At 37.4% G+C, this 12,816-nt stretch overlaps 1 protein-coding gene across 1 annotated transcript in view; it reads left to right on the forward strand.

The window, feature by feature from the left end:
• LOC311588808 (vomeronasal type-2 receptor 116-like) overlaps positions 1-12,816 on the forward strand; it is a gene marked incomplete at both ends in the record, with an annotated part of 58,585 nt that overhangs the window by 26,294 nt on the left and 19,475 nt on the right. The gene's annotated exons all lie outside the window — the stretch shown is intronic.

The raw sequence follows: 12,816 nt of genomic DNA on the forward strand, positions 1-12,816 counted from the left end.
GAATGTTTTATATGTTTCAGACTCACGAAGATTCTATTGTGTAAATTGAATATTGTTATAACTGATTGTCCTTCAACCATTAGTTTAACAGGTTCTCATTTTCAATGATTTTCAGATGAATATTCATGGTTTAAAATTATAGTAAAACTTTCTATTCTCATGTCTAATTCTTTTGATACATGAAGGAAAATGAATCTTCTTATTTGGCTGACCTACATAAATACCTGACTGATAACTAGTAATTGTTTAGATGCCTACAGCTCAGGAATAGGATGTACATAACTCATCCAGTAGTTATAGGCTGTTATTAAAAGAAGGCATTGTGCAAAAATATCTTTTAATTGCCTGATGTAATTGTCTTCTTGGAGGATAACTGCCTCTGTCTCCTTACCAAGGCCTAGGCCAGGAAGCTTCTAGCCTCCATACCAATTAATCTAGACCTAATTTTTTTTCAGGCTCTCAGACTAACTTCTGGATAAGCTCAAATTTTCTTGTTCCTTCTAAACTCTTGCTGGCTGGTTCAACTCAATTCTTCTGGCTCAAAATCCACTCCAAGCTGCTTGGTTCAATTTGCCTTCTCTCTGCGTCTGACAAATTGCTCTGCTTGGCCTCAAACTAACTCCAGCAATCTGTTCTAATCTTATGGTTCCTTCACATTTTCTTGCTCATTCCATCTTTACCTGTGTCTAGCTTGTTTTCTCTTCAACCTGTCTCTATAAAACTTTCCTGGCAAAATGCCTCTGAATGCCACTAACTAAATGCCCACAAACTCAAATCCACTGCACAAACAAGCCATTCACTGACTCAACCAGGGTTACCTCAGTTTAGCAACAAACTTTGCTGGGTAGATGGAGTAATTAAAACTTTATAGCAAAGGTACTATAAAGATTATACATATAATTAAAAATTAAATTTGTTTCTTAGGCAACATTAACTGCCTTAGACCTGGTTCCCCATAGCAACCAGCCACATACTTGACTTATTCAAGGGTGACAAACATCCCTGCTTTCACCGTTCTTTGACACCAACAACCAATGAGCCCTTTTATCCTATCAACAACCACTTTATAATGTCTCCTTAGCTTTCTGTGATCCACAACAGCCAGTCCACATCCTTATATCCAATTCCTCTCCCACAGTACTTGGAGCCTCATACCAACCTCAGGGGATCCTACAATGACTCTATATGCCTACAGAAGGGCCATGTTGATTACTACTTCAGATTGACACTTTAATCACCAAGATAAGGACAGGAAAAGAGTGTACCTTACAACTCATAGGCAAAGGATTTGACAAGATTAATTTACTCTTCTCCTTCCTAGACATACAATGGCTCCTGACGAACCATGCGTCTTTCACTAATAGCCTCATCGGCTACTCAGGACAGATAGACAACCACTATTCAAAGGACAGACTGCAGGCAACCTTGTCGCTCCTTAGGTGGCTCACTCATCATTTATTCTCTCAATTTCCTGTCCCATGGGTCCTTATGGCTTTTACATATGGAGGCAGCAAGGAGCCACCTGCACAATATATCAAGGACACAATGATTCTGAGTCTTATTTTTACCTCTCACAGATAAATACCTCAATTCAAAGACCTGTATACCATTTTTAGGTCCTAACACACCTAAAACAACCATTAATTCATAATCACATGTAGTGGATGTAAACATGTTTTTGTTTTGATCCCAAGTGTGGGATGTGAAACAGACTTCTGTGAGGGTTTGTAGTATTTTCCCACTGAAAACAGACTTCTGAGGGAACAAATGATGTTTGTCCACAGTAAGAGGAACAGCCTCTTGTTGGGTCATGGTCTTTGCCAACTGATAAACATCCTAGTATGGAGTCTGAGAGGAGATACACACACACACACACACACACACATACACACACACACACACACACATACACACACACACACACACACATACACACACACACATATATATGTATACATACGTAATATAAATGTGTATTTGTATATATATGTTCACCACTCCACTTCAAGACACTCCTAGTGACAACCACTCCAGTGAAGGCTTTGAGACTCCAGGCTCCATCTGCTGCTCTGGGTTCTAACAACTATGCTTGCAGTCACCTTCTCTGAATTGCTGGTTTACTGTTTAAATGGTCTATTAGAATTCTGCCAACTATGCCAGTGGAATTGCTCCAAGGAACTGAACTTTAAAAGGTCTCTTTCTTTGTTTCCTATTGATCTTTTTTCTCACCTATCTCGAGAAAGTGGGTTGGAAGGGATGTATAAGCATTAAAGAACCCCAAATAAAGTAGTATTTGAAAAGTTTAAAGCTTACATTCAGACACCATGTATACCATCAACCTACTTTCCTGTCTAGCCTGCTCCTATATCAAGCTTTAAGATAACCAACTTTCTCACCTATTAATAAAAATTGCAAAACCACTCAAGCCATATATGGTCACATTTATCCTTCTCTCTGACAGTAATGCTTTAGCCAATAAGATTGCCACAGCTGGGGTCTTTCCTCTGTCAAACTTCACTGCTGAAGTCTTCAGCTAACCCATATCAACCTGAAAGAGCTACTACTTAAATTCCCCAATACCCCCTCAAGTACCTTAAACACATGCTTAAAACTTTTTCTTCTTATGTTTCCTTAACCAGCACTCCTGCTATACCATTGGGCACCAATCCCAGAGGCCTTAAGTCTAAGGCAATCTGGCAGACTGATGTGTCCATCCTTCTGTAGATAAATGTTTGTATATACTGTCTTAGACTATATCCATTTCACTTGAGCTACAGCATAGACTATTAAAAATTCAAAAAATAAAAAATAAAAATCTCATGATCTCCTCTTTTACTCTTCTAAGGATGCCTCTCCAACTCAAAACTAATGAAAAGTGGCTTTCTATTTTATTTATTCATTTATTGGTTTTTTGAGACAGGGTTTCTCTGTGTAGCCTTGACTGTCCTGATCTCACTTTTGTAGACCAGGGTGGACTCAAACTCACTGCATTCTGCCCCCCTATGCCTCCCAAGTGCTGGGATTAAAGGTGTGTGCCACCACTGCCTGCCAAAACTGGCCTTCAAAGCCACCAATTACAAATTTCTGTAAAACTTAGAAAATTATCCACCACACTGGCATCCCTCACAATCCTCTGGACCAAGCCAACATTGAAAGATCACATCAATTCAGGCAAGGTGGCAGTGCTAAGTGCCTACCTTATCTGAGTAAATAAAGATCAGACACTGCAAATCTGGTGAATAACCTGGCCATTGACTCCAAAATGCCCAAACTGGAGAGGGGACACACAGCTCACTCCCAGTGCCTCCACACTTACATGAATATCTCCCAGGCCCAGGAGCAGTTCAATGTCGTAGGCTTGCAATTCCCTAAGATTTCTGCCTCCTGCAACATGGTCACAGTGCCAGGGAAGTTCTACTCCCTCAAATAGAGCTTGTATTTCTCCTGCTTCCTAGAGGAGCAGATTCTAGATGTGGAGGGGGTAGAAGACAGAATCCTAATCACCAAAACACAACTCTGTTTGGCTCCTCAGTAGAGACAGACTTGGAAATAGGATAATACAGGAGCCAGATCCCAGGATGGCAGAACCTAGTTGAACCTAAGTGTCCCTGAAAGCTCAGCAACTGCTTGGCCAGCAATGCACAACCTTGCAGGACCCTGTGCTTTCCACATACTCAAACTCAAGTCCCCAGTTCCAGAGCTCAGTGTCTACTGGGCCTACAATTATCAGTGTGGCTGGATTAAGAACACAACCTCCAGAGACTTTCAAGCCCAGCCTTCCATTCAGTTCTTTCCCTGAATGCAGGGGACATCTCAGGAGCTGGGGACACATACTTGCAGTTGTCTCTGAACTGTCTCCCAGGTCCAGGTATGCTAAACAAAACAAGGATGATGGTCCCTTGTGCTCTCCACCTGCTCAAGTTCAGGTCCCCAATTCCAGGGCTCAGTATGTGCTTGGCCAGCAATCTTAGGAGAAGCTAAATCAAAAATACCAATGCAGTTTTGTGTTCCTCCGGACTTCTCCCATCCTGAAGGTGACCCTGTTCTCCAGTGACTTGCAGATGCTGCCTTCCAGCCTTTAGTTAAGCTCTTTGCAGGACTGGAGGGGAAATCCTGGAAGCTGAGGACACACAATTACAAATTTCCTCCTTGAAGCTGTCTCTCAGGTCCATAAATCCCACATGATCTCAGGATATTCTGAGTTTTGTGCCTACTTAGACAAGGATCCCCAGTTCCAGTGGTACTCCACTCCTGCAATCAGGCCTCAGATTCGTCCCCCTTCTTGAGGACCTCAGTGGACAACAAAGGCCTGAGAAAGAAAACAGGGTACAGGAGCTTACATCCAATGCCACAGATAACCATCTGGCTAAAGGCCATCATATCAACACAATTAACCTGAACCAGGGCAACATAGATGCGCCAAAAACCCCAAAACACTGAATATGCTAATGCAGCTGAAACACAAGAAAATGACCTTAAGACTATGCTTATGAAGTTGTTATAGACATTGTAAGAAGAAATGAATAGATTCCTCAAGGAAATGGAGAAAATGCAATAAGACAGAATAACATTAATAAAAATTTTAAAGACCTGAAAATAGAAATAGAATCAATAAAGAAAAAACTAACAAAAACCAACCAAAACAAAACAAAGCAAAAGACAAGGGAAAAAACCTGGAGATGGGAAACTTAAAGACAATAACAAGAACCATGGAAGTAAGAATCACAAACAAAGTTTCAGAGATGGGAAAGAGAATCTCAGGAATAGAAGCTAGAATTGAAAAAATTGATTCATTGGTGAACGACAATAGTAAACGAAAAGGTTTCCTGACATAAAACATCTACAATATCAAGGACATCATGAAAAGAGGAAACCTAAAAATAATGTGAATAGATGAAAAGGAAGATTCCGGGCTCCAAGGATCATAAAATATTTTCAAGAAAATCATAGAAGAACATTTCCCCAACATAAAGAAAGAGATGCCTTTAAACACACAAGAGGATTATAGAACACTAAATAGGTTAGACCATAAAAGGAATTCCTCTTGTCACATAATAATCAAAACACCAAACCTAAAGAACAAGAAAAAATATTGAAAGTATCAAAAGAAAAAGGCCAAGCAGCATATAAAGGCACACCTATCATAAGCACTCTTGACTTCTCAAGAGAAACTGTGAAAAGTAGAAGAGCCTCAGCAGATGTCATGAAGACACTGGGAAAGAATGGGTGTCAGCCCAGACTACTATACCCAACAACACTTTCAATCACCAAAGAGGAAGAAAACAAGATATTCCAAGACAAAATCAAATTTAAACAATATATATGCATCACCCCAGCCCTACAGAAGATATTAGAAGGATAACTTCCACCCACCTAGACAAATGAACTGTATCCAAGAAACCACAGGATATAGATAACTTCATAATAGCAAAAGCCAAAGAAGGCAAGCACACAAACTACTACTACCACTAACACCACAATAAAGGGAACTAACAATCATTGTTCATTAATATCTATCAACATCAATGGACAGAACTCTTAATAAAAAGACACGGGCTAACAGAATGGTTCTGTAATCAGGACCAAAAATCCTGCTGCATACAGGAAACACACCTAAGCAACAAAGTTAGACCTCACCTCAAAGGAAAGGGCTGGAAAAAGGTCTAAGAAGCAAGCTTCAGTAGCCATCCTAATATCGAATAAAATTGACTTTCAACAAAAATTAATTGAAAGAGATGGAGTAGGATGTTTCATTCTCATCAAAGGAAAATTCCACCAAGAGTACATCTCAGTCCTGAACTTCTATCTTCTATGCCCCAAATACAAGATCACTCTCATTTGGGAAAAAAATAGAAAAGTTTATATTACATAGGGATCTCCACACATTAGTAGATGGAAAATTTAACAGTCCACACTCATCAATAAATAGATCATCAAAAAAGAAACTAAATGAAAAAAAATAGTGGAATTAACAGAGGTCCTGAATCAAATAGACCTAATAGATCACTACAGAACTTTTCACCCAAATACAAAAGAACATACTTTCTTCTTAAGATCACACAGAACCTTCTCCAAAACTGACTGCATAGTCACTCACAAAACAAATCTCAACAGATATAAGAAGATGGAAATAGCTCCTTCTTTCTTGTCAGACCACCATGGATTCAAGCTGGAACTCAACAACAACAACAGAAAGCCTACAAATTCATGTAAACTGTATAACTCCCTATTCAGTAACCATTGAGTCAAGGATGAAATAAAAAAAAATTAAAGATTTTCTAGAATTCAAGGAAAACCAAGGTGCAACATTCCCAAGCTTATGGGACACAATGAAAACAGTGCTGAGAGGAAATTTCATAGCACTAAGTGACTTCATGAAGAAATTGGAGAGATCTCATAATAGAAACTTAGCCACACACCTGAAAGATATAGAACAAAAAGAAGCAGATACACAACAGAGGAGTAGATGACAGGAAATCGTTACACTCAGGGCTGAAATCAATAACTTAGAAACAGAGAGAACATTACAAAGAATCAATAAAGCAAACAGTTGGTTCTCTGAGAAAACCAACATGATAGACAAACCCTTAGCCAAACTAACTAAAAGGCAGAGAGAGGGGGAGGGAATACAAATTAACAAAATCAGAAATGAAATGAAAAGGCAGACACAGCAACAGACACTGAAGAAATCTAAAAACTTCATTAGGTTCTAGTTTAAAAACCGGTCTTCCAAAAATTGGTTAAAAAAAAAAAACTAAAAAAAATAGATTTCATGTACTAAAGTTAAATCAAGATCAGGTAAACAGCTTTAAAAGCCCTACAACCCCCCCCAAAAAAATGGAAGCAGTCATCAAAACACCCCTAACCATAAAATCCCAAGAACAGATGGCTTTAGTGCAGAATTCTGCCAGACATTCAAAGAACTAGGACTAATTCACCACAAACTATTCCACAAAATAGAAACAGAAGGAACATTTACAAACTCATTCTATGAAGCCACAAGCGCCCTGATACCTAAACCACAGAAAGACACAAAAAAGATAATTTCAGAACAACTTCACCCATGAACTTTGACTCAAACAAACCTAATAAAATACTTACAACCTGAATTTAAGAAAACATCAATTACAACATCCACCATGATCAAGTAGGCTTCATCCCAGTGATGAAGGTATGGTTCACCATATAAAAATCCATTAATATACTCAAATTTATAAACAAGCTGAAAGAAAAAAATCACATGATTATTTCATTAGTTGCCAAAAAAAAAAAGCAATTGACAAAATGAAAAACCCCTTCTTTATGAACGTCTTGGAAATATCAGGGAAACAAGGCCCATACCTGAACATAATTAAGGTTGTACATAGCAAATGGATAACCACACCAAATTAAATGGAGATAAACTCCAAACAATTACACTAAAATCAGAGACAAGACAAGGCTGCCAACTCTGGCCATATCTCTTCAATATAGCACTTGAAGTTCTAGCTAGAGCAATAAAGCAATTAAAGGAGATCAAGGGGATACAAATCAGAAAGGAAGACATCAACGTATCACTAATCGCAAATGATATGATAGTATACATGACAGGCCCCAAAAATTCCACCAGAGAACTCCTACTGCTGATGAACATTTTTAGCAAAGTGGATGGATACAAGATTAATTCAAAAACATCAATAGTCCTCCAGTACACAAATGAAAATCAGGCTGAGAAAGAAATCAGGAAACTATACCCTTCACAGCAGCCACAGGGAATATACAATATCTTGGTATAACTGTAACCAAGAAAGTCAAAGACATACATGGCAAGAACATCAAGTATCTAAAAAGAGACATTGAAGATGAGATCAGAAGATGGAAAGATGAGGGACAGCAAAACAACACACGATTTTTTTCTTATTAAATATAATCTGTATTTTTATTTACTTTTTCTTCTTTTTAATTTTTTTACTTTTACATATACATTTATTTTATTGAACATACATATAATAAAATACAAACAGCAAGAAGGAACAAATTACAATTAGGAATTATATAAATATTTCATTCATATGGTTTGGCTATTTGTATTTGATATCTTTGGAAAAAACATATTTCCTATCTTGATGAGTCTACAACTCTGAATCTAAATCAATATCTATCATAGCTCATCTCTATCTACCTAAATACTGCTATATAGACAAAAAAAATCTTACCCCTAAACAACTAAGCTTAACTGTGAAGCTAAGCTGTCTGTTCTTCATCCCCATTGGAGACTTGAGAAGGGATCAAATTATTACCTGAGTAAACAGAAAGTGCAACTTAGCAGCTTCCAAAATGAGAAAATGACAGAGACAGTTTGCTGCCTAGACAGTCACCCCAAACTCTACAACACTGGAGGATCATCTTCAGCCTTCTGGCCCACATTATCTGGCAGTCATACTTGTGAAGCAAGAACTATTGAGGATTTGCTTACCCTGTCTTGCCAGAGTTTGGCCATCAATTCTGTCTGCAGTCAAGCTGGCCTAGTTTTAGGCATAATTCTGTCCATAGCAGAAACTAGGACATTTTTCCCAGTGGCCTGTTTTTTTGTTTGTTTTTGTTTTTGTTTTTGTTTTTGTTTTTTTTTGCCACAATTGAAGCCATCTCCATAAGGAGGTTTTCTGATGCTCATCATTTTCTCTGAGGTGGGCTTGCTGCCAGGAGTTAACCTGTCTAACTGTCAAAGGACCCTTAAAATCATTAAAACATCTTTAAATGCCATAGTCTGTAAGTCCCTGAGATTTCTGAAAACCTTATCTATTTTACCCTACCTATCTATAGATTCCTATCTATCTGTTGAATCTAGGGTATATATTCTTGTGATGAAAATAGACTAGTAATTGACATGACCATGAGTTTATCAACTAACAACTAACTTGGCTTATTTAATTATCCTAAAAAGTCTGCAATAACACCTTCAATGTATTGGAAGTAAATTTTGTAATATACTAGAGTTGTATGAGTACACTGTCTCCTATTAGAGTAGCAATATATTTAATGTGTATGAAGAATAATCTTGAATTTGAATTCTATGACAAAGTCTGAAAATTGAACTTACTTGCTTCAATATACAAAAGTCTATACCAATCAATTAAAAATAACATTGTTTGTGAGTAACAGTTAATGCCTTAAGTTGAGGATTAGGTACAATAATCTACTTTTTGACCTCTCATCCCTATATATTTCTATACTTCCCCTTCTTTCTTTTACACCAGTATCTCTATATCTAAGAAAGAAGGACAAAGGAAAAAAGAGAACTCCTTGACTCCAACCTTGTTTGCTTCATTCACTTCCCAATGAAAGTAAACACCCATAGCCCAAGAAAACAACCATTTCTTATTGTTTTTCTTATAGTGTTCTTATTGTATTCTTATAGTGTTTTAATGTTTCATCTGGATTTTGTTCACTCTTTTCTCCCATCCTTTCTTAGGGGAGTCAATTTGTTTTGGGGGAGGGGAATCTATTCACTACCATATCAAAATATCTAGTACATTTACTACCCTAAACTCCTGGTGGCTAGAAATAGAACCCTGCTCTGAATAGCATCCCTTCGTAGATTACAATTAAGGACACAGTGTGATGCATTTAAGTTATTACACTTTTGACAGACTGGGAAGAATTTCTTTCACACACTAATGTTTTCAGAGCAGGCTACACAATGGAAGAACACACTGCTTTACATTCAGGGCTGGATCTTAAGGACATCTGTACTCGATAATTAATAGTGGATCAATTAAGTAGATATTTGTAAGTGATCAATGCAACAGGATTATTGGCCTTTTCCAAACTGAATAATAAAAAGATTGTATTAGGTTCAGACATCGTAGGGATCTGCAGACACAGATGCATCATAGAATGATATGTGGAGACACTTATAGTCAGGAAGAAGAGTTGACTTCCCTGGTTGTCCTTGATTTGAAAAAGCATGGCCCAATGATTTTGTCTGCACATGCCTGCCATGGGCATTTTCTGACCTTCTCCCAATTCACCTACGATGTCAAACTCTGATGCTGTTTTCTTCAGCCAAAATTGTTGTCACATGAAAAGTTTCCTGCCTCAAATTTGTCCAAATTAGTCTAATAGGATAATTGATGCCTGAGCTATGCTGTTTGTCTTCTTGGCTGAAATCATGATTCCTGTAGCTAGAGAAGAAAATAAAAAATATAGCTTCCAACTTATTCTTAAGGAAAAAAACATGGACTCAGATGTAGAGAGAGCCTAAGGGAAAAAAGAGTTTCAGAACTCTCAATGGCAGTGGAGGAAGTTGCAGGAAAAACTGTGCTGATTAGTGTGACAGCTGCACACAATAACAAAGTGAGTAGCACACATGCTCACAAACACTAGAGATCAATATATACCTGATGGACATCATTAGATATGTATCTATCAGTCTTGTGCCTGGGCAGATGCACATGTTAATAGGATGTTCTGGATTTTTATCTTTGGGCTTCTGTATGTTCCCAATTCTGTGTGTGATTCAACTGAGAGTCTCTGCTATGCAAAAACCAATGAATATCTTCTCCGTGAAGGAGATATGCAGATTTGTGCATTTATTCCACTAGCTGACATCCATCTAGAAAAATATATTAAATATGAACATGTGCCACACCACTTGGAGAACTTTAATGTATGGTAAGTACAATTATTTATTCTCTGAGTTAAGGATTCCTGAGACTTAAAGAATGTATGGATTAAAACTTTCTTGTGTTTTTTACAATTTCTCTTTTCCATTCTCAAATTGCATCAAACATATTTTCTGTGTACTTCATTTCATCATTCAAGGAAAAGTGACAATTTTTGATGCCTGGAGTGCCTGGAAAGTCTTAACTATCTTACATGCCGCTGATTTCAGACCAGGACTGTCACTATTAACATTAGGGAGCACTTTGCTTCTCTACGCATATCTTTGTGTATATCCTTTTTTTAATATTTCAATGTTTTTTTGTTAAATGTGTTTATTCTCAAACAGATTTTACATATTTTTATTATTTACTACGTATATATATACAGAATAAATTAACTATAGAAGAAGAACCATGACACAATCCGGAATTATATAAATGTTACATTCTTAGTGTTTTGGTTATTTTATTTGGCATCCATATAACTCAATTACAATACAAGGTTTACTTCCAATACTGTGAAAGTTCTATAGCAGGCTTTTTAAGATAAATGAGTTATAAATATTTTAATATATATCTGTTTGCCATATATGTTTTCAGTGCTTTTCCTCATTTATATGGATGTGATCACCAAAATACTCTTGATGTGAGGGTGGCCACATAAGTTTTTTTTTTAGCTTTTCATAAATATGCAAAATTAAGGAATAGTGTCAAGAGAAGTCTGATTTCCTTTAACAAATAATGACAAATATTCAAGTGTGTCTCTTTATAAGGCAAACATGTTGTGGCTATCTTATATAGACATCCCAAATCTCAATGAATAAATATAAAAATGTGAAATAGAGCAATTGAGCTTGTAAAGATCTTTGAATACATGAAAAAATTGTTACAAGGACAATAAGCAAAAATTTACAAGAAAAAATATCCTTAAGGTAAATTGTGCTCAGGTCACAGTACTGTTTAATTTTTAACACCATGGTGGGGTGTCAAGTAAAACTATAAGAATGATAGAGGAAGAAATATGTTCATATATAAAATTCATGAGATGTTTGGGGGTGACACATTTCATTGGAAACTAACATAACAAAGATGGTCATAGGACAAAACATTTCAATGTAGATGAAATACATTGAATTGTATTTAATTCTCAATGCAGTAACTAAAGTTAGATCCAAATTCTTAAGGATCATTTCTCAAATAAGATCATACATTTGTCTGATAAACTTAGCAGACTGAGGACTCTGGATGCTGGTTGGAGCCCCTTCTACTACATCATAACTAATGCCTCTTGTTACTCTCTTTTTTCTGCTCTCTCTGTTTTCAGTAGCTCAGGCACAAATGTACATCTGTATGAATTTTTCTTTATGTCACACTGCAATAAGCCTATATATAGGAAAAGACTATACTTTCAGTTATGTGAGCAATGAGTGTCTGGCTTGTCCAGGATTGGTATAGAATTGTTTCCAAAAAAGTCACCTTTTTATTTTAAAGTATTTTTTTTTATTCATGAGGTCTTCAAATTTTTCATACATTATGCTTTGATCCTATTCATCCCCCTCTCCCATCTCCTCCCAGATTCAGCCCCTTCCTTGCCCACCCAATTGTGTATCATTAACTTCTCTTCTGTTTTGTTTTTGAATGCATCCACTGTGTCCAGTTGGTACCTCTATAAAGCACTCTCAATGTGTGGTCTTCCACTGAAGTGTGCAGGAACTGTCAAGGATCACACCCTTAAGGGAAACTGATTCTGTCCTTCCCATCAGCTATGATGGCCAAAAGCTCCCCAGCTGTGTTTGGAACTTCACTCCAGACCACCTGCCAACTTTCCTTCTCCTTCCTGGAATTCTGTCAGGTTGATCTTGTTCAGGTCACAACAGAGTTCACATGAGCAGCTGCTCAGTTGTTCCTGAAAACACTCTCTCCTTTTAGTCATTCTGTCTTCTGCTTCTCACAGCCTTTCTGACTCATCTTTTGCAACCGTTCTAAGCACTGGCATGGGGGGATATGATCTGGCAGCCTCACTTAGGGCTGAACACTCTGCAGCCATTTATTTCCCACACCTTGACCAGGCCCAGCTACTCGGGAGGCTGAGACAGGAAGATTGCTTGAGTCCAGGAGTTCAGGGATGTAGGACACTTTTTGGATCACGTGTCCACACTAAGTTCGGCATGAA

The sequence above is a fragment of the Acomys minous genome (genome assembly GCF_964271855.1).
Source record: "Acomys minous genome assembly, chromosome: 17".
Lineage (NCBI taxonomy): Eukaryota > Metazoa > Chordata > Mammalia > Rodentia > Muridae > Acomys > Acomys minous.